General features: G+C 50.3%; 1 protein-coding gene across 3 annotated transcripts in view; it reads right to left on the reverse strand.

Moving 5' to 3' along the window:
- LOC142560139 (lactadherin-like) overlaps positions 1 to 18,865 on the reverse strand; it is a 124,635-nt gene that overhangs the window by 39,797 nt on the left and 65,973 nt on the right. For all 3 annotated transcript variants that reach the window (XM_075671990.1, XM_075671991.1, XM_075671989.1), the window contains one exon: positions 6,997 to 7,147. The gene's annotated coding sequence lies outside the window, so the exon portion shown is untranslated. The remainder of the gene's footprint in view (positions 1 to 6,996; positions 7,148 to 18,865) is intronic.

Below are 18,865 nucleotides of genomic sequence, written 5' to 3' on the forward strand. Positions count from 1 at the left end.
CTTGGCTTCTTATACGTCAGTGTGACGTCACAGCTTTCAAAATGTTTCCTCCTGTTTAGACCGTTTTGTAAAAGATCTCCACACTCGCTGGGTCGTGTCATTGGTTCCTTAAGAATACAACGTAGTGGTTCCTTGCGAATAGACTTCTATGGAAGAGCAGACACCCCAAAAATTAACCGTGCCGTCACAGCGAGGTGGTGCGGGAAACCGAGGTCTGGCGTCACCACGTGCACCTCTCTTTCATTACAGCGGATAATAGTGGTAATTGTGTTAGTGCGCAAGAACAATTAACTAATACACCTAAGCTTAACGTTAATCTGAAGTAGGAAACGTGCAGAGCGTTGCAATCAAGGTCAAACACAGAAAGAACTGACGTCACTGGACAGCCCTGGTGCTAGTAGTGCACACGAGTGTGAGTGAGTTTATAGTTGTTCTGCCGACCTACGGTGCTAATTAACAACAATTAATCGCACATGTCGTCAGTGCTCTATGTTTACTCCTCTTATTATCACTGATGAGCCCTAATATAGCAACAAAGGTACGAAATATTCCTCTGCAGTGACACTTTAGTGACAACCCGACGCTGGGGAGCCAGTCCGGCTCCAGCGTCAGGGTTCAGACAGCGAAAGACGCAACGCTTTCACGCTTACCTCCTACATGCTCGCCGAGCTTTGAGGAAAAAGCGGGAGAAGCGAGTTAATTGGGGAATCGCGGGGGCTCGCCCGCGGGTAACAGCCGCGCGAATGCGGCAGTTGCGCGACGTATACAGCAAGGAGATCGGGCGGGTCACGGGAGAGTCGCAGCCGGTACGTACGGAGAACATCGCGGGAAGGGCAATCTTTACGGCCGGTAATAAATACGGGAGACGCCGCGAAAGGAGATCTGTGAGAAAAACGGAAAGGTCCGCGAATTCCTCCTGACGCGGCATAGAAGGCCCCTCCCCCTCCCACGCCGCCTCTATATACGATCCCGAAATGTCGTCGTTTCGTACATGCCTCGAGAGGAAGCGAAGAGCGGCCGCTAGCAGATGGCGCTGCCCTATGTAGAAGAGATCGTGGTGGCCGTAGTATAGCGGCGTCCGAGCGGCCCTTCTGGTTATCTCTGGACCCCCGAAAGCCACAAAGCTGCGCACAACGCCACCGCAAGACGAATTGTGCCGCGGAGCCTCGAGGCAGGAAGAGATCGAAGCCGTACGTTTCGCGCCAAAAGCCATTTGCCCTCGCCTCGGATAGAAGGGACGCTGGAGGACATTAACCTTCAGGATTTGGCCTGCGCGGACTCGCCGCTGCATTGCCCGGGCTCCTAACTAACCAGCAGGCCACGCGAAGCGTAATGACCAACCGGCACGGCCGTTATCTCTCTGCTTGCATGGCGCATACCGGTTGGCGTAAATCACTCCGAACGCTATTACTAAGTGCGTTTGCCTCTGGCATCATCCTGGAAACCAGAGGCGCAAAGTGCATCTGGTTGCTCTGGGACAGAGAACTCGCATTCTTGTTTTGTTTCCTGAATACATTTACCTGAGGCTGGAGTCGGGAAGATAATTAGCACACGTGGATTAGCTCAGTACGTAGGCGTTTCCAAGTACCCACTGCCCGTACGACCGTTTTATCTCTATGGCAAGTACTCAGTCTTCTGAGCTAGCTTACCGGAGTGTGCAACATCAAAAAGATTCAGTGCTGCTTTCAAGTGCCTGACTGGTTTGGCGTCGATGGTTTTCGAAAGGCACAGGTGTTTGGAGACATGCAAGGTGACTAAGGAAGTCGCTGTCGGCCGCCCTCAGCGTTTGCAGCTCCTGCCGAGGCGAATGCATTTGGCAGGATATAGTGTCCGTATGGAGTTCATTAATTCTCAACGCCACGACTCCGGCAGCGTCGACCTAACAAGATTGAAACGAGGCGCTCCAGTTTCTTCTTGTAACGGCAGAGTCATTCGCGTGAGGGTCCAGCAACCGATTTAGTTGTTTATTGAAAATTCTACTTACCCCTCAAAGCGCACCGCAGGCTATCTGGAGAAACGAACTCCCGACGTTGCTGGGCCAACGTTTGGCTGTCAACTTTTTCCGATTGCATACTATTGTACCAGGACAGGCTAGGCCTTCTTCTCAAACATTCTTTTTTTTTCTTTGCACATGCGCGACAGTTGCTTTCCACAAAGCAAATCCACACACGAGCTGCCAAGCCGATGTGCACGTGAGACGATGGCACGTCATTCTGCAGGAGCAACCACGCGGCAACCTAATTGCAAAGGTCCGTCATGGGAATTCGCTTTTCTTTTGTTTGTTTCAACGAAGATGGTTTAAAACGCACTGACTTGGATGCTATTCAGTCTCCTCCACCTCCCCGCACATCGCACGGAGACCCTCGCAGCCCCTACGGGCCGACCGAGTACCATTTCTCGAAGTCATCCATCTTTGAAAAGCGAGGAAACCCTCGGCGGGAGAGTGCGAATCCGGTCCCGTAGGGCGATCGGCCCCCCGACACAGATGGCCGATAGCAATTTGGGAAGAGAATGCAGAGGCGTGGGCCGGACGCCACGCCGGCAACGGCTAGAAAGTACCAAACGAGCAGCGGAGATGGCGAAAGGTGGGAAAAGTTTGTAGCTGATTTCTTCGCCGCTTTCGAAACCGCGAAACAGGGGCGGCTCCAACTACTCAGCCTCTCACCTACGGCCACCACGCGAGGTGGGAGCGAAAGCCGCGGCGCCATCTTCGTGTGCGGAGAAAAAAGCAGAAGAAAGAAAAAAAAAAGCCTGCGGTATGTCCAGCCTTGTAAACATCGTTCCCAAGCGCATGCTCCGTGACCGGAACAACTCGCGCGTGTGTGTGTGCTCAGGCCAAGACAAACAACGGCCGCCCGTTCGGAAAAGTGGCCCAATGCGCTCCAAACCTTGCCACCACCACTACCCCTCGATTAAAACGAAACGAGCAGACGACGGGTAGGCGAAGAAGCAGCAGACGATAGCGGACAAGCAGCAACCGCCCCAACGTCATCCCCCTCCCTTCCCTGCCGCTTCAGCGACGCCGCGATAGCGGAGTGGGCGCCATCTTGAAAGAAAGCTCAGCCATTTGAGAAGCTTCTAAGAGACGTAGGCGACGATAGGATCTCGCGCCACTAACGAGCCTCCGCTTTTAGCAGGGGTCTTATTATCTCTCTGCCGCTAGCTTGCGTTCGAGGCTCGCGCGAGTGAAGTGGACAGGTTCGGGCAGACGACGCGGCACGGTAAAAGCGAGGGGTGGGGTGGCATGAAATCATCGATGGTTGCTTCCCCTGTAAAACACTGCCTACGCAAATAATCGCCCCGTCGTTCCCGGGAACCCGCGAGCGCTTCTTTCGGCACGCACTCCTCACAGGTGTCTGTGTGTATTCTGCGCGCTTAATAGCCGATCAAAAATGGCGGCGAGTCGTGGCGCCACGTTAGGGCTATTTGTTTTAGGAGGTGGCGCCGACAGCGTCGCGCCTGTTTCCGGCGCTGCAAACGTATATTTCGGAATGAAAATTAGTCGCGTCACACGGAACGCAATTAAACGTGAAATGAGACCATTAGCGCGACGTGTTTGCGGTCGTAATTAATGATTCCGTACATATTACTTCACCGACCGACCCTATAGGATCCGGTGGAGCTAAATGGAAGCCACGTGGAATTTCTGAAGTGTGGGGAGAGCTTACTTCATTGTGCTAATGATTGCGCGTGGATGGCGCGTTCCCGTATATGGAGTTCCTGTCGTGTCAAATGCTGTTTTGAGCGATGTGTTACTTGAACGGCCATAATAAGCTGCAATTTGTCATCGTTGGGCTAATAGCAAGGAAGTACTCTAAGTGACCCAGAAGAGACCCTTTTAGGCGGTGAATGAGCGTAAAAGCGACAGAGCGCTTCGATAGCCAAGTTTCTTCTTCGGAAATCTCTTTCGCGGGAGCACCTCTCCGCCTTTAATGGTTGAATGCTAGCAGCTCTGCGAAGTTTTAGAGAGCTGTCCATATTCAAAAACTAGAATTCGATTGCATGTTTAGTTCTTGTGATTAATCGCCCCTTTTCGTGAATTTAATCATGGCGTACGTGATATTACAGTTCGCGGTGCCATTGAGCGTAATGTTGAAGCAAGCACATTCGGAAAGCTCCTAGTTCAAGGCTTGGCAATTAATGGCAGCATGTAATGTAATTTCGTGAGTTGCTTCGTGTATCAACCATCGAGTATTGACACTTCACACTGACTTCAAGCACTGTGTCTGGCAGTGTTTTTTGGTATAATCAGAATTATACAAGCCACGGAAGTCACAGAAAGGGAAGGCCGAGGTTCGGATCCCTACGCCGGAGGCGCTTCATTTTCTTCTTCTTTTTATGTGAATGCAAATCTGCCTGTCTAGAACCCGACCAGCGACTGACCGACAGAACGACCGACGGACCAAGGCGAAACCACGGAGTGGTATGCAAAGAGAGCTTCACTTTGAAGCTGCGGTGCTGCTTCCCTGCCTTTGCCTGGCTCCTGGCATGAAAAAAATAAGTGTTCACGCAAACGCTGAACGTTCGTACCTCGCGAAAAGGTGAACCTCATGGCACGAACCTGCAGAGGAAGCGCCAATCCATTTACTTTTCCAACGTGCTTCGGTTGCGACCGCCAGCTGATATTGCATTAGTAGACTCCTTTCATTTTAAACGATACTCCGAAACTTCCGTTGCCGGCTGCTCAAGAACCAGAAAGAACAAAGCCACCCGCACGCAGATTACTTGCACTTGTTCGCCGGACTCGTAAAAAAAAAAGAAAAATTAAAAGGAAACAATAGTGCCCAAAGCGTATGCAGAGGGCGCCACTTTGCACGGGGAGCACATAAGGAAGCGACGCCATCCCTCTGGCGGAGAATTACTGAACTAACGAAAAAGACTTGTAGAGAAACAAGCGAAGCTCCTCGACGGAACACGAAAACCGAATTACGCTGCCGCAGCCCAGTCGCCTCGTGCATGCGTGTCGCAAGTTTATACAGAGATACGCACGCTCAGACACCGAGCTCGAGCTTCCCCGACTATAACGCGGCGAGGCCGAGTCTTTCGGATTCCCGGCGCGGTTGCCTGCGCCGCCGAGTGAATATTACATGAACTAAGCCGAGAGCGAAACCGGGATCGCGCGCGCTGTCCCAAAGCACGAGGCTCGAGTATGATTTTGTGGCCTCAATTTCTCGCGCGCGGCACGGGGTGGAGAAGATCACTTCGCCTTAATTCGCCGTACCTCGGAGTCTGAATTCGCCGGTAAAAGTCACGGCGCGGCATATTGCGCAAACGGAAACTTCTACGCTCTTTCTTTTGAATTTATTGTTACTTCAATTGTTTCGCGATCGGAAAAAGAAATGAGTAAATTCAAGTACGTACGAATGGCGAGTCGATTGGCGGAATGCCGAAGGTGCTCCGGAAGCTAATGTCAAAGGCGCGCTGCATCGCGAAATAACTTAGACAAATGTGCATCGATTCTGTGCTGAAGTTAACGACGAAGGGAATTCGTGCTTAGTTCGCCAGATTATGGGGATATGGATCTACTGAAACTTAATCTGTGAAGCCGTAAGACGACTCTTAATAATACGTTTTGAGCGAAAACCCTATGTAAACGATGGGTATATAAGCACTTTCACGGTAACTTTTACAAAGGTGCATCGAAGTTCGCAGCCTCGTTACTTGCGACGTTTTATTTCATTCACGACACTTCTATCACACTAAAGTTTACAGGGTCAAATTATACGTGGCAGCGCCGCCAGACGTAGTACAGGGAAGCTGACTTGCGATCTTTTGCATGGACTGCACTCGGCAGAATATATCAGTATCCTCGTTTCCTACGCTTTGATATTTTTTACGCTAGGCTTATCTTTTCCATGCAATCACATCGGTTCCATAAGCGTAGCTCGCCGTAACCCCGTCTGTGAAAACTCACAAAAAGATGTACGAACGATGAAGTCTTGCAAGCCGGTTTCCCCAATTGTCATTGCACTACGATGCGGTCAGGCTCCTACGTACGGGAATCAGCAGTGTCCCTCAGGCATGCAAGAACACAGGGGGATACAATGTTTATATCACTGTAAGTGCCATTTGATGTCATACTAAAAGCCATAAAATGGAAGGGAAAGGTTGTCGCTTATACAAAAAGGGCTACCTTAATTCATTCTGCTTGAACAGCCGTCGTAGCAGGAGTGCACTTAGGGATCACAAGGGTGAGTGCACTCCACCAGACGGCCGCGGTACGAGCAGACGATACCAAATCATGCGCTTTGACATCTTGAGTTAAGCCGACTCATATCGCACACGCAAAGTCCTATTTCCTCGCGCGAATCTCCCGCTAATTGAAATGCAACGTCACGCACGAAGGTCTCAAGAATCGGACGTTCACACGATGCAGAGGCGTCTTGACCACCGTATAGCACGACGGGTGAGCAACCACGTATCTGCAACTCGCATATAACAGTCGGTAGAGTGTGCAGACGACAAAGAAGACGACGACGCCTCGAGAAAGGCAATGAGCCCGCCCGTTCGCGTACCTCAAGGCTTGCCGGTAAAATAGGTCGGCCGGCCACTTTTGGACCGCGAGCGGCCACGGAAGATACGGTTTACGCGTTTCGTGGCGTCAGCGTGGGCGTCGGCGAACGTGTCCGATTCCAACCGTCGGCGCCCAGTGAAGTGGTTCGGCCGAAGTCGTGGGCGCTTCTCGACAAACGCACGTCCGTACCAACCGCGCGAGGAAGACTCGCTCGAAACTCAAGAAACGACTTCTAAAACGAGCGGCGAAGAGGGATGCATCTGCAATGCGAATCACGATGCCACCTCCGAAGCAAGCACGAGTTGTATCTTTCAGATGGAAGCGAGCTCCTCTCGAAGGAGTCGTTAAGGTTTACATCTTCAATGGGTGTTCAGCACATGTGTGCCTCGAATAAAGGAGTGGCTGGAACGACTTTCCGTACCCGTAAAATAATGGTTTTAAGCTGTTCGACAGGTGGCAGCGGATGAGGTGTGTATACTTGCCTAAAGAAGAGCGCGTGGGCGTCCAGGAAGCCCGTAGACGGACCGGAAGTGGTGGCGATAGCCGGCAGCGGAAGTGGGCGGGCGCCACGGTGACGTCACGGTGATACGGCCGGCGCAGCAGCTGACGGTCGCCAGGGGTGCGCATCGAATCCTGCAGAAGCGAGATAGGAGAGTTAAGCTTGAGAAAATGCGAAGTCCGGAAGGTACGAAAGTACGCCTTGAACTTTAACTACGCCAAACAGAGCCGCTGAAAAGCAGTGACATTTCCACGTGGTCATTCTGTTAGGTTACACATTGTATTAGGATAAAATAAATTCATATTTGATCATAATAGAATTTGTTGCTGGGTTAGTTGGTTCGACTGGCCCAGTAAGGTTTTATCATGTAGCAGGGTAAATTATGGCCCCTGACCAGAAGAGACGAGACAGGCGATTTGGCCGTCTCAACAGTGCACAAAATTATGCATCTACAAGCAGTAGGGAGAATTACGCAGATCCAACGCGCATGTTGGAATCAGTGTGAAGCGATGCCCTGATGAATCAGTTAAAGTTCTGTAAAACGAAACACGATGCGTACAACTGTCTTTATTGTCATCTATGCAACGCGTCTTATGCAATTTTTATGTTTGTGTACAGCATACCAGTTATAACCTTAGTGTGATGCAATGCTTAAGCGCTACACGGTTGCCATTCTAAGCCGAGATGCAAGCAGCAGTGACGTCACGATGACGAAGCTGGTGGTTGTCGAGAAGAAGGGTCCTCCAAGAAATCTTCGCTTTAACGTTTCCCTAAATAAATATGTCGTGGGGATAAATCCTTAAAGTGCCACTATCATATTTTGTTGCATACATATTAGTAAACATTTACGACATCAAAAAAGCATATCGAAAACACAAAAATGAAAAACTCGTTAGGCACACACGTTAGGCTTAATGAGATACGCCATGCAAAGACCACAATGTTCCCCTCAGGGCGCGTTTAATTTTTTTTTGTGCAGAATCGTTCTAAAACACGCAACGCTGCGGCAGTGCGATATATTAACTTTATGTCGGTCGACAGGAACCGCAGAAAAACAAAAGAGAGGGTTTACATGGATGAGTTTACATCAATTGTCTATTTAATAGATCAAGCACCTTGTATATACATATGCGTATTCAAATACTTCCTAAAGGTTGGCAACGTAATGGTTTGTAAGGGCAACGTTCGCTGGCAGAGGCCTTCGTCCTGCAGCAGACTAATGATAATGGTATGATAATGATGACGACGATCTGATAATTATTAGTTATACAGCCCCTCTAAAAGCAAAGAAGAGAGGCGATTTCTCTTCTATACGTACCAAGCTTGCTTCGTTTCACATTGTGGACAGCAAGTGACATAGTGCAGTCCGATGAGGTATAGCTTAGAGAGAAAAGGGTTTGCCAGCCTTTATCAATTTTTGTTCCTCTACATGGAGGCGCCCAGATTAGACCTTCGCACGACATTACTAAATCGTTCGCCACCCTCTTGATAACGCGCTCGTCACTGAGAACAGCTTCGATGGCTCGACTCCAAAATGTGCCGATACATCGCCTGGTTCGCTAATCCCATGGCAACAAAACAACGCGAACAAACGGAACTAAAGCAGGACGACGCGACAAGAGGGCTTTGAGCAACTGGACCGGCCGTGATTAATGGGCACAGACCGTAGCATGATGCGTTAAGACAGGAAGCCCCGGGTATCACGCACCGGATCAGACAGAAGCAACAGGCGGATAACGCAGAAAGACGGTTCGGGACACGTGTAACAAGGAATCTTGCACTGTTTTTATGCGTGTATCAAAGAAAGAAAGAAAGAAAGAAAGAAAGAAGGAAAGAAAGAAAGAAGGAAAAAAATGAAGAAAGAAGACATCGCCACAACGAGCTTCAGAAGTCGGAGACCGTACGCGAATGTACAGGCTTATAGCACACCACACACAATGCCACGCTAGCCGCATCCCTGGACAAAGGAAGAGAAATGAGACGTCGTCGCGCTACTGACGTCAAGACTCCGGGTCGTGGTCAACTGGAAACTCCGGAGAGCCACCCTCCCTCCCCCCGGAGGCGAGGCGTTGGGATTGACCGCGAGATCGAAATTGGCCCCTGCCGCCGCGATACTGCCGCAACAGGGTGAGGTGTGCTATAGCACAGCGAGGCGTCTGATCCGCCTAGTACGTGCCAACGTTCACGGTCGACGGTACCAAATGAGACGCGAAGTTAAGATCTCAGTGAATGTTTTTTTTCTTCTATATTACGTGTACGGTGTCAAATGCCACCGATAGAAACGTGAGAGAAATAAGCAAAAAGGTGCGAACGGGTTGGTTGAGAAGTGTCCCGAGTGCTCAGAGGCAAGTCGGCCGGACGCGCGTCCCGTTCGCCTACCTTACGTAGTGGGAAGTCGGTTAAAGAATGGAAGGAAAGTGATAAGTTGCCTTCTAGTAGTACTGCAAACAGCTTTTCGAGAAGTCATAATCAAATTAATTTGTAATACTGCCCTCGCTGTGTTATTCGGCTATCGTGGAGCGAGTGAGCTATCAGTATAGCAAAGATTGTTGCGGCCCTTTACTGCATTTATACCTTTTAATGTATGCGGTTGTGTTGTAGACGTGCGCGTGCAAGTCGTTGTGAATTCAGCGGACTTCCCGTCTTCGTCTTCGTCATGTGTATAAGTCTATTTTATTTAGCGCTGTTGCTTCCAAGAATGGATAGAGAACAATACTAGTGCGCGTAATTGGATGTCCGCGTTGAGAACACAGGCGGTCACTGTATCTAGCTGTCACTCAAACGGTATTGCGCAACAAGAAACGACAGGGACGTAAGAGAAGACGACACACGTAACATGTAACGTAGTTATGTTACAGTTCACGTAACATAGTTACGAGTCATGTGATGCCGCCTCCAAGAAACTCAGTTCTTTTTCTGTGGGAGCCAGAGAAGGGAAGCTAACACACTGCTTCACATGTATCAACTCGATTCAGTGGCACAACAAACTTAGTTGGAAGTTTGCATTTGGTGTGTCGTCTTCTCTTACGTCCATGTCGTTTTTTGTTGCGCAATATCATTTGAGTAATGGATTACCAACTTGTTCGGAATGCTGCTCTCATCTAGCTGTCCACTTGCGGTCGTCTCAAAAGCAAGTACGAAGTATCATCAAATGTGTTTCTTGAAGTGCTACCCTAGAGGAAAATCTGATGCCACCATCTATGCGAGCTCCTCAAGAGGAGCTGTGACACCGAGGGAATGACGGGATACGGAAATTTAGGCTTGTCTTGAATGGGGCTTCGCCCAAAACGCGGTCGTAGCGGCGCTAATGAAGTTTTCCTGGTATCCAAGTTTTCGGCATAAAACCTCCGTCGTCATCATCATCATCATCGTCGTCGTCGTATTTTATGTCCACTGCAGGACGAAGGCCTCTCCCCGCGATCTCCAATTACCCCTGTCCTGCGCCAGCCGATTCCAACTAGCACCCGCAAATTTCCTGATTTCGTCGCACCAACTCGTCTTCTGCCGTCCTCTACTGCGCTTCCCTTCTCTTCGTACCCATTCGGTCACCCTAATGGTCCAACGGATCTGCGCATTACATGACCTGCCCAGCGCCATTTTTTTTCTCTTAATGCCTATTAGAATATCGTCTATACCCGTATGCTCTCTGATCCAAACCGCTCTCTTTCTGTCGCTTAAAGTTATGCCAAGCATTCTTCGTTCCATCGCTCTCTGTGCGGTCCTTAACTTGTTCCCAAGCTTCTTTGTCAGTCTCCAAGTCTCTGCCCCTTATGTCAGCACCGGTAAAAAGCACTGATTTTATGCCTTCGTTTTCAATGATAACGGTAAGCTTCTAGTCAGGAGCTCACGATGTCTGCCGTATTAATTAAGTAACATAATTAAAGTCGTTGCAACGAACGCCATTTGTGGAACTTAATTTCATTATCCCCACGCGCTGTCACGTGGGAAAAACCAATGTCATTTGAATATGATGACAGTGAACGCAGACCTCTTTCCTTCTCTTTCCTTCTGCGAATTCGGTAACCATTTGCCAGTATATCATTCGCATAGATTATTAACTTCACTTTCTGACGTAACTACTTAAGCTTTGATAAATGGTTAAAGTAATACGGCAAAATTGGTTTCTTAGATTTCGCATTAGTGAATAGTGAACAATCGCGACCGACTACAACTGATGACCAGACGTTATCGTCAAGATGGCAAGCGCCTCCGACAAAAAATCTAAACTAAAGCTCGTATCCAAATAGCCAGACAATCAGATAGGGACAAGGGATGTTTTCTAGGAACGCACTATGTATGAAGGTCGCCTTGCCACAAGAAAGATTTTAAAGAATAAGACGATTTAGTTTAGCCAATATTACCCTTTAGAGCCAACGGTGGACTGTGGCAAAGTTTAACTCCTGTGAATTGCATCCATCTTTCATCGTGCACATCACGAGTAAGCGGCAGGTTAAAGTTACCCCGCGTGGCACCGATGACTACCGGCGGAGGCGACAAGGGATGGGTTTTCCGGGTCGCTGGTGAATAATCGATGCGAAATACAAGTGGGCCGACAGGATTTCCGAAGCGCGGACTCGGAAGAACTGAGACCCCGAACGACCCTCAGCGCTACACCATAGACGCTGTCGTCTGTCCTCGTTTGGACGACGGAAGACAGCCCCGCGTTGAGCTTGGCTTCGAGAAACGTGATCGACCTACCCGAACGTGCTGAGGGCTCCGCATCGGTCTGTTTTTTCGGCACTGATAGTGAGGCAAAGGGAAAGTGGCAACTGTAGTGCGGGAGGTTAAATTAGAAAATAAAAGCGAACTGTGCTGTACCCTTCACTCACCAAAGATTAGCAACTATACGGCCAGTGTCCTCCACAGATTAGAATAACAGCAGGCTCAGATGTGTTTCTAATCCGACAAGGAGCAACAGGCAACACAACTTGACTCAGTGCGGCGCTCTGGTTTGGTTCGGTTTGGTTTGGTTTGGTCTAATCTGGTCTGTTTTGCAATGGGTGTTGTTCTGTACTACGCTATGTTGTGCTTTGGCTTGGTTTGGTCTTGTTAGCTGTGTGGTGTTCTGCACTGTGTTTTCTCCTTGGGTTTCGTTTTGGCTGGCTTACTGCGTGGCACGGCGTTCTGTACTTTGCTGTGCTGTGCCGCGCTATGCTGTGCTATATACTGTCCCATGCTGTGCGTGTAATGTGTTGCGCCATGATATGGATTGGTGCCGTGTGCGGTCTCTGTGCGAGTGTGCGTGCGTGCGAACGGGTGCTTGTGCCGAGTAACCTTTGGGGACATCCTGGCACATCCTCGGTCGACAAGCAGTAGCCACTCTATCGCAAGCGTCATAAAATCTGCAGTGAACATGTATGGAAAGACGCGTTGGTTGCCTGTTTCCGAGATAAACGAGGAGTCGACGGCGAATGCCCTTTTTTTTCACCGGTCGCGCGTCACGGTTCCCGCACGTTCGCGATTCGCGCTTGAAGCGCAGAGAGATCAACGCGCTGAAAAAAGAAAGGAAGGAAGAGTTAAGCCGTCTTCGCACGGCACCGTGTCCTGGAGGGAAATCCCCTCATCTCCGAAGCAAGGGAGGTTTGTAAGATGTTTAGAGAACGGGCACGAAAAAAAAAAAAAAATCACAAGCCAGAAGTCTAAAGCCCTATAATGCGCAAAAGTCACCGTTGATGACAAAGCGTTAAAACGATCCGGCCGAGTTTGCGCGCACATCTTTTTCGCGTTGTGCGCGATGATATATTCGCGAAACGGTGAACGCTCGATATGGCGCTCAATCTAGCGTCCCATTAGGTGTTTCCCTCTCCTCTCATTCCTGCCTTTTAAAGACTTCACAATACAAGAGTGGGATGGGGGAAGAGGATGGGAGGGCTCGAACAATCTGTCGCAAAGAGTTTGCGTACCTTTCTGAGGCTGAAAAAAACAAAAGAAGAAAGAAAACGAAAAAACTCAAGACGACCCAGATTACGAAGAGCACGGAGAATATGGACCGTGACTGATGTGTCTTGAAGGCGACAGAGCAGAGGAAATGCATACACCGAAGCGCATATATTGAGAAAGATGACGTCATTCGCAAGGTTACAGATCGAGAACGTAGTACAGCCGCCAAAGAACGGGCTAAACGGTCTTCAACCATTGAACTGTGAGCACAGAACACACGGGCACGCAGTGCACAGAACGCACGTACACCTGATAGGCTTTGATAAGGCGGCAGGCAGGCACTCGCTGACGGCAATCATGCTCAGGGGCGGCGAAAGGTCGTTTACCACGGTTGAGTTGTTTCTAACGGCAAACCTCGCCGTCGAAGTAACAACCGTTTCTAAAGCGCGCGGCACCATATATGCCAAAGAAGGAGAGCAGTTTTCAACGCAACAGTGCTGCGTTCGGGCACGTTAGTTGCACGGAACGCACTTTCTCGCTGAACAGCTGGGTAGCGTATACTCCGCAAGTTACCCGAAGAAGGCCAGAAAGAAAGATATATGCTTCGCTGAGGGCGAAATGCAAAAAAAACGCCCGTGTATCGTGGACTGGGTGCACCGAAGTACGGCGTGCCTCGTAATCAGATCGTGGTTTCGGAACTAAAATCCCCTGCATTTAATTATTTCGTTTATCGTAACGAAAGATAGGGCAGAGCGCCGAATGAATCTGTGCGAACGTGTTCGCCATGAACCAGCCAGGGCGCAACGGAACACTTACGCACTCTTTCACCATTACCTTTTATTGCTAAACGATCGTGTGAACACTACGTTCAACGCTGATGAAGCATGTTCACAATAAACGGTAAAGGGCGAAGTGAACGTATCTGGTGAGAATATGTGAGTAGGACACGAGAGCTGACGCATCCAGTTCGTTAGGCGCGTCGACTGTGGATTGCGTTACCGTGAGACACATGGGTAGGTTAGCGTCTGGTGATGCGGACTGCGATACCGCAACACATATTGGGCGTTACGGATGGCGCTCTATCGCTAGGCACATCGACAGGCACATCCGCAAGCACATCGGGCAATGTGGATTGCGCTGCTGGAGCATTAAAAGTCAACACAATACTAATCTCCCGACGAGCACTGCGCAGCATGCGCCCAACCCTACTCCCAGAGAAATACTATGCGAGTGCTTCACGGAACAAAGTGTTGGAACCTTTGCACACTTTTTACGCCGCCTTCGGAATGAGCACATCTTGTATTGCGTCGATGCCTAGAATTTTTTGGAGCCGTACGGTGGTCTGTACAAAGCTAACGAATTAAAAGAGAAGTATCATGGCACATAACGAGCATTGTCGGCCGTTCAGTGTGACGATATCGAAGGACACAAGAACTGAACGTTAAAAATAACGAAGGTGAAGTGATCCACAAACGCATTGACCCGTGCAACGAACTCAAGGAAGCATATACTTCTGGAGAGTGTTAACGTTGATGTTGAGTCGTTTTCTTTTTCTGCGAGGGGAAATAGTAGCACTGTGGAAACCTAAAACTGCGAACTACCGCTGTTGCGTTTCGCCTGCGACACGTGGTTTTGCCGGCGCGACTGCGGCGGGGCGGCAGACATTTTGGCCCGATCGTCGTCGCCGCAACACTCATCGGCAGGTGTTTCCAGGCGCGACTGCGGCGATGCGACCGCAAAGGATCACCCTCTCATTCCAGTCATTGTGCCCGAAACAGGCGATGCCAAAGCAGGGATCATCCTCTCATTCCAGTCATTGTGCCCGAAACAGGCGATGCCAAAGCAGGGATCATCCTCTCATTCCAGTCATTGTGCCCGAAACAGGCGATGCCAAAGCAGGGATCATCCTCTCATTACAGTCATTGTGCCCGACCGGCAGCGCTACAACAGGGTGCTACGAGATCGTGCTCGACATGGTGCTACGGCAGCGCTACAACAGGGTGCTACGAGATCGTGCTCGACAGGGTGCTACGAGATCGTGCTCGTCATGGTGCTACGGCATCGCTACGACAGTGTGCGTCACCATTAGCCCATTGTACATTCACGTGCTCGTCTTTTGAGGGGTTCCTTCTTGCCCTCAACTGCGAGAGTATAAAAACAGCTGCCCCCGGACGCAAAAAGGAGGGCTCCGATTTCTTCTGTTGAGTAAAGTGCTCTCCCGTCTCTCTACTTCGGTCAACCTGACCGCCAACTCTTTGCAATGTTAAAATAAACAAGTTGTTTTGTTGTTACCAGTCGACTCAGGCTTTGCCGGGACCTTCGGATGCTTCCAGTTGTACCCCAGGCCGCCAGGCCAACGCTACCCTTGGGGCTTGCGACCCAGGTACAACCACGGGCGTCAGCGCCGAGTTCCCAACAACCGATCGTACCAGCGGTGCGATCCCAAACATCTGGTTGGCAGCGGTGAGATCGCCTACGACTTCAAACAACTGTCTGCCAGCGGTGAGATCGCGACAACGGAGGCCAGCAGCGAAGAGATGCAGTTGACTGTATGCTGAGCAGCTCAACGACGATCCGGGAGCAGTGCAACGAGCCCTGTGTGATGACTGGTTGCCTGCAGCGGAACGACTGCGCGGAATTCCTGCCTGCGAGGTTTGGTGAGTGCGGGACTTTCTTCTTCTGAGCTTTGCCAGGCTTTTGTTAGTGTTAGAAACAGAGCTGGTAATTGTGGTTGTCGTTGCTGCCGGGTTAGTTTGCGGCAAGACAATAGTAAGCAGTAGAGAAAGCAGCATTCAGAGCAGCCATGGATTTGAAGTCGTTGCGCAAACCGAAATTGTTGGAGCTTGCAAGAGAGTTGGGTCTGGATGTCTCGGACAAACTCAGAAAACCTGAACTGCTAAAGGCTATTCTTGAGTTAGAGGCTGAGGATGACGAGCTGTCGGAATGCCTTGAGACCATTGAGGAGAGCGAGACTGCAAAAAGACAGGAGCGCGAAGTTAAAGAGCAAAAAGAAAAAGAAGAGCGTGAACGTAAAGAACAGAAAGAGCGAGAGCAACAAGAGCGTGACCGTCAACACGCTTTGGAAATGAAGCGTCTTGAGGTAGAGATGGAACGCGCTCGTAATGGAAGTCAGGCACACGGTGCAGGAGAACGCGTATTGTTCAAAATGACTGACCTGATGCGGCCGTTTAAGCTTGGAGAGGACATTGGTTTGTTCCTGGTTAACTTTGAGCGAACGTGCGAGAAGCAGGGGTTCTCTCGGGAAACGTGGCCACAGCGCTTGCTCACTTTGTTACCCGGCGAGGCGGCCGACGTAGTCGCTCGCTTGGATAGAGAGGAGGCAGAGGATTTCGACACAGTGAAATCGAGTCTTCTAAAAAAGTACCGGCTGTCTGCGGAGGCGTTCCGTCGGAAGTTTCGGGAAAATGAGAAAGGCAAAAGTGAGTCATATACAGAGTTTGCGTATAGGCTTATGTCGAACATGCAGGAGTGGCTCAAAGAAGAGAAAGCGTTTGGTGACCACGATAAAGTTCTGCAGTATTTCGGGCTAGAACAGTTTTATAGTCGGTTACCGGAGAACGTGCGATACTGGGTCTTGGATAGGCCAGACGTTTGTACGGTGGCTAAAGCCGCTGAGCTAGCCGAGGAGTTTGTGACGCGTCGGGCTCGCGGAGCTAAGGACGGTCAAAAGGGTGAATTTGGCTCGAAGTTTGAGAGGCCGAAGTTCACGCCCATGAGATTAAAGGGGGACACGCGTAGTGCGGATGCGAGTGAAAGCAGTCCGACCAGACGTAAAGAGACGGCGGCAGCCAAACGCAGAAAGCGGTTCGAGATGAGGCGAGCGGGCGTTTGTTATACGTGCCAGAAGCCGGGTCACTTTTCGGCGCAGTGTCCGGAAACAACACCAAAAGTTGTGTTTTTTTCAATAGGCAGCACTGACGAGAACATGAAGCTTCTCGAGCCTTACATGCGAGACCTCCTCGTGAACGGGAAAGAGTGCCGAGTGCTTCGCGATTCCGCAGCTACGATGGATGTAGTTCACCCGTCTTACGTAGAACCCGATATGTTCACGGGCGAGTGCGCATGGATCAAGCAAGCCGTGGAAGCTCATAGCGTGTGTCTGCCGATAGCAAAAGTGCTTATTGAAGGACCTTTCGGAGCGCTTGAGACGGAGGCGGCAGTGTCATCTATGCTGCCACCCCAGTACCCGTACCTATTTTCAAACAGTCCGATCACCTCCTGCGCGAGAAGGGGCTTTTGTTTGGTGAAGCTAGTGTTCAGGCCTTAACCAGATCGAAGGTTCGGGAGCTCGCTGCAAAGGCGGTAGTTGCGGGGCCGACGTTATCAAACAACGAAAAAGGGTCAGAGGCGCAGCAAGCTGATATTCAGAGCACGCCCGAACAGAATAAAATTGAGTCTGTAGCGTTGAAGGCGCCAGATACTGGAGAGGAAACGCCCGACACGGGAAAGTTAGAAGAGCTATCTACAGATTTGCTCATCGCGCCTACGTCAGACGGACTTGATAGGTTGCTAAAAGTCAGCCGGTCGGCTTTGATAGCCGAGCAAAAAAAGGATGGCAGCCTGGAAAACGTGCGCTGCAATGTCAAAGAAGGTATCGCCAGGAAAACTGCGCGTTTTGTGGAAAGAGGTGGAGTCCTGTACCGGAAGTATCTAGACCGCCGAGGAGTGGAGTTCGATCAGCTGATCGTGCCTCAATGCTATCGTCAGGATCTGTTGCGCTTGTCACACGGGGGTTCGTGGTCCGGACACCTTGGAGTTAAGAAAACTAAGGACCGTCTCTTGCAAGAGTACTATTGGCCAGGGTGTTTTCGGGACGCAGACCATTTCGTGAGGACATGTGACACTTGTCAGCGGGTGGGCAAACCAGGGGACAAATCGAGGGCGCCGTTGAAATTGGTACCTATCATTACGGAGCCTTTTAGACGGCTCGTTATTGATACTGTGGGACCTCTGCCGGTAACAGCCACGGGGTACAGACACATTTTGACTGTGATCTGCCCAGCGACAAAGTTCCCTGAAGCAGTGCCGCTTAAAGAACTCAGCTCAGTTGAGATAGTTAATGCACTACTGTCCATATTTGCGCGAGTTGGTTTCCCTGCGGAAATCCAATCAGATCAGGGCACAGTGTTTACTAGCGCTTTGACGACAACTTTTCTCGAAAGGTGTGGGGTAAAGCTGCTACACAGCTCAGTGTACCACCCACAGTCGAATTCCGTTGAGAAGCTCCACTCCGTCATGAAGCGCGTGTTGAGAGCGTTGTGTTTTGAACATCGAACTGACTGGGAGCTGTGTCTGCCTGGGGTGATGTTTGCTTTAAGGACCGCGCCGCATGCGGCTACGGGGTTTTCGCCAGCTGAACTGGTGTACGGTCGCTCGCTTCGGTCTCCGCTTCGCGTGCTTCGAGAATCATGGGAAGGTAGGGGCGACGACCCAGTCGTGGTGGAGTACGTGCTTAAGCTCCTCGAACGCTTAAGAAGGGCACAGGAGTTGTCAGGTGAAGCAATGACAAAGGCCCAGCAGAGGGCCAAGGTTTATTATGATCGGACAGCCAGGGCCCGTCGTTTTGAGGTTGGCGATGAGGTCATGATATTGCGCACATCGCTAAACAACAAACTAGACGTGCAGTGGGAGGGCCCAGCACGAATTGTTCAGAAACTGTCGGACGTTAACTACGTGGTAAGTCTGCCAGGAAAGCGGAAAGCACAGCAAGTTTACCACTGTAATCTGCTCAAACCTTATAGAGAAAGGGAAGCAGTGGTGTGCATGATGGTAAACGTTCCTGAAGAGCTTCCGGTCGAGCTTCCGGGACTAGGCTCAGTGACGAACAGGGAAGACACCGGTCAAGTCATTAGTGACCTTATCAGTAAAGCACCGCTGTCGCCCGAGCAGAAAACCGAACTACACCAGCTATTACAAGAGTTTCAAGGTCTGTTCTCTGAGAGGCCTGGTAG

This window comes from Dermacentor variabilis, chromosome 10, assembly GCF_050947875.1.
Source record: "Dermacentor variabilis isolate Ectoservices chromosome 10, ASM5094787v1, whole genome shotgun sequence".
NCBI classification, from domain to species: Eukaryota; Metazoa; Arthropoda; class Arachnida; order Ixodida; family Ixodidae; genus Dermacentor; species Dermacentor variabilis.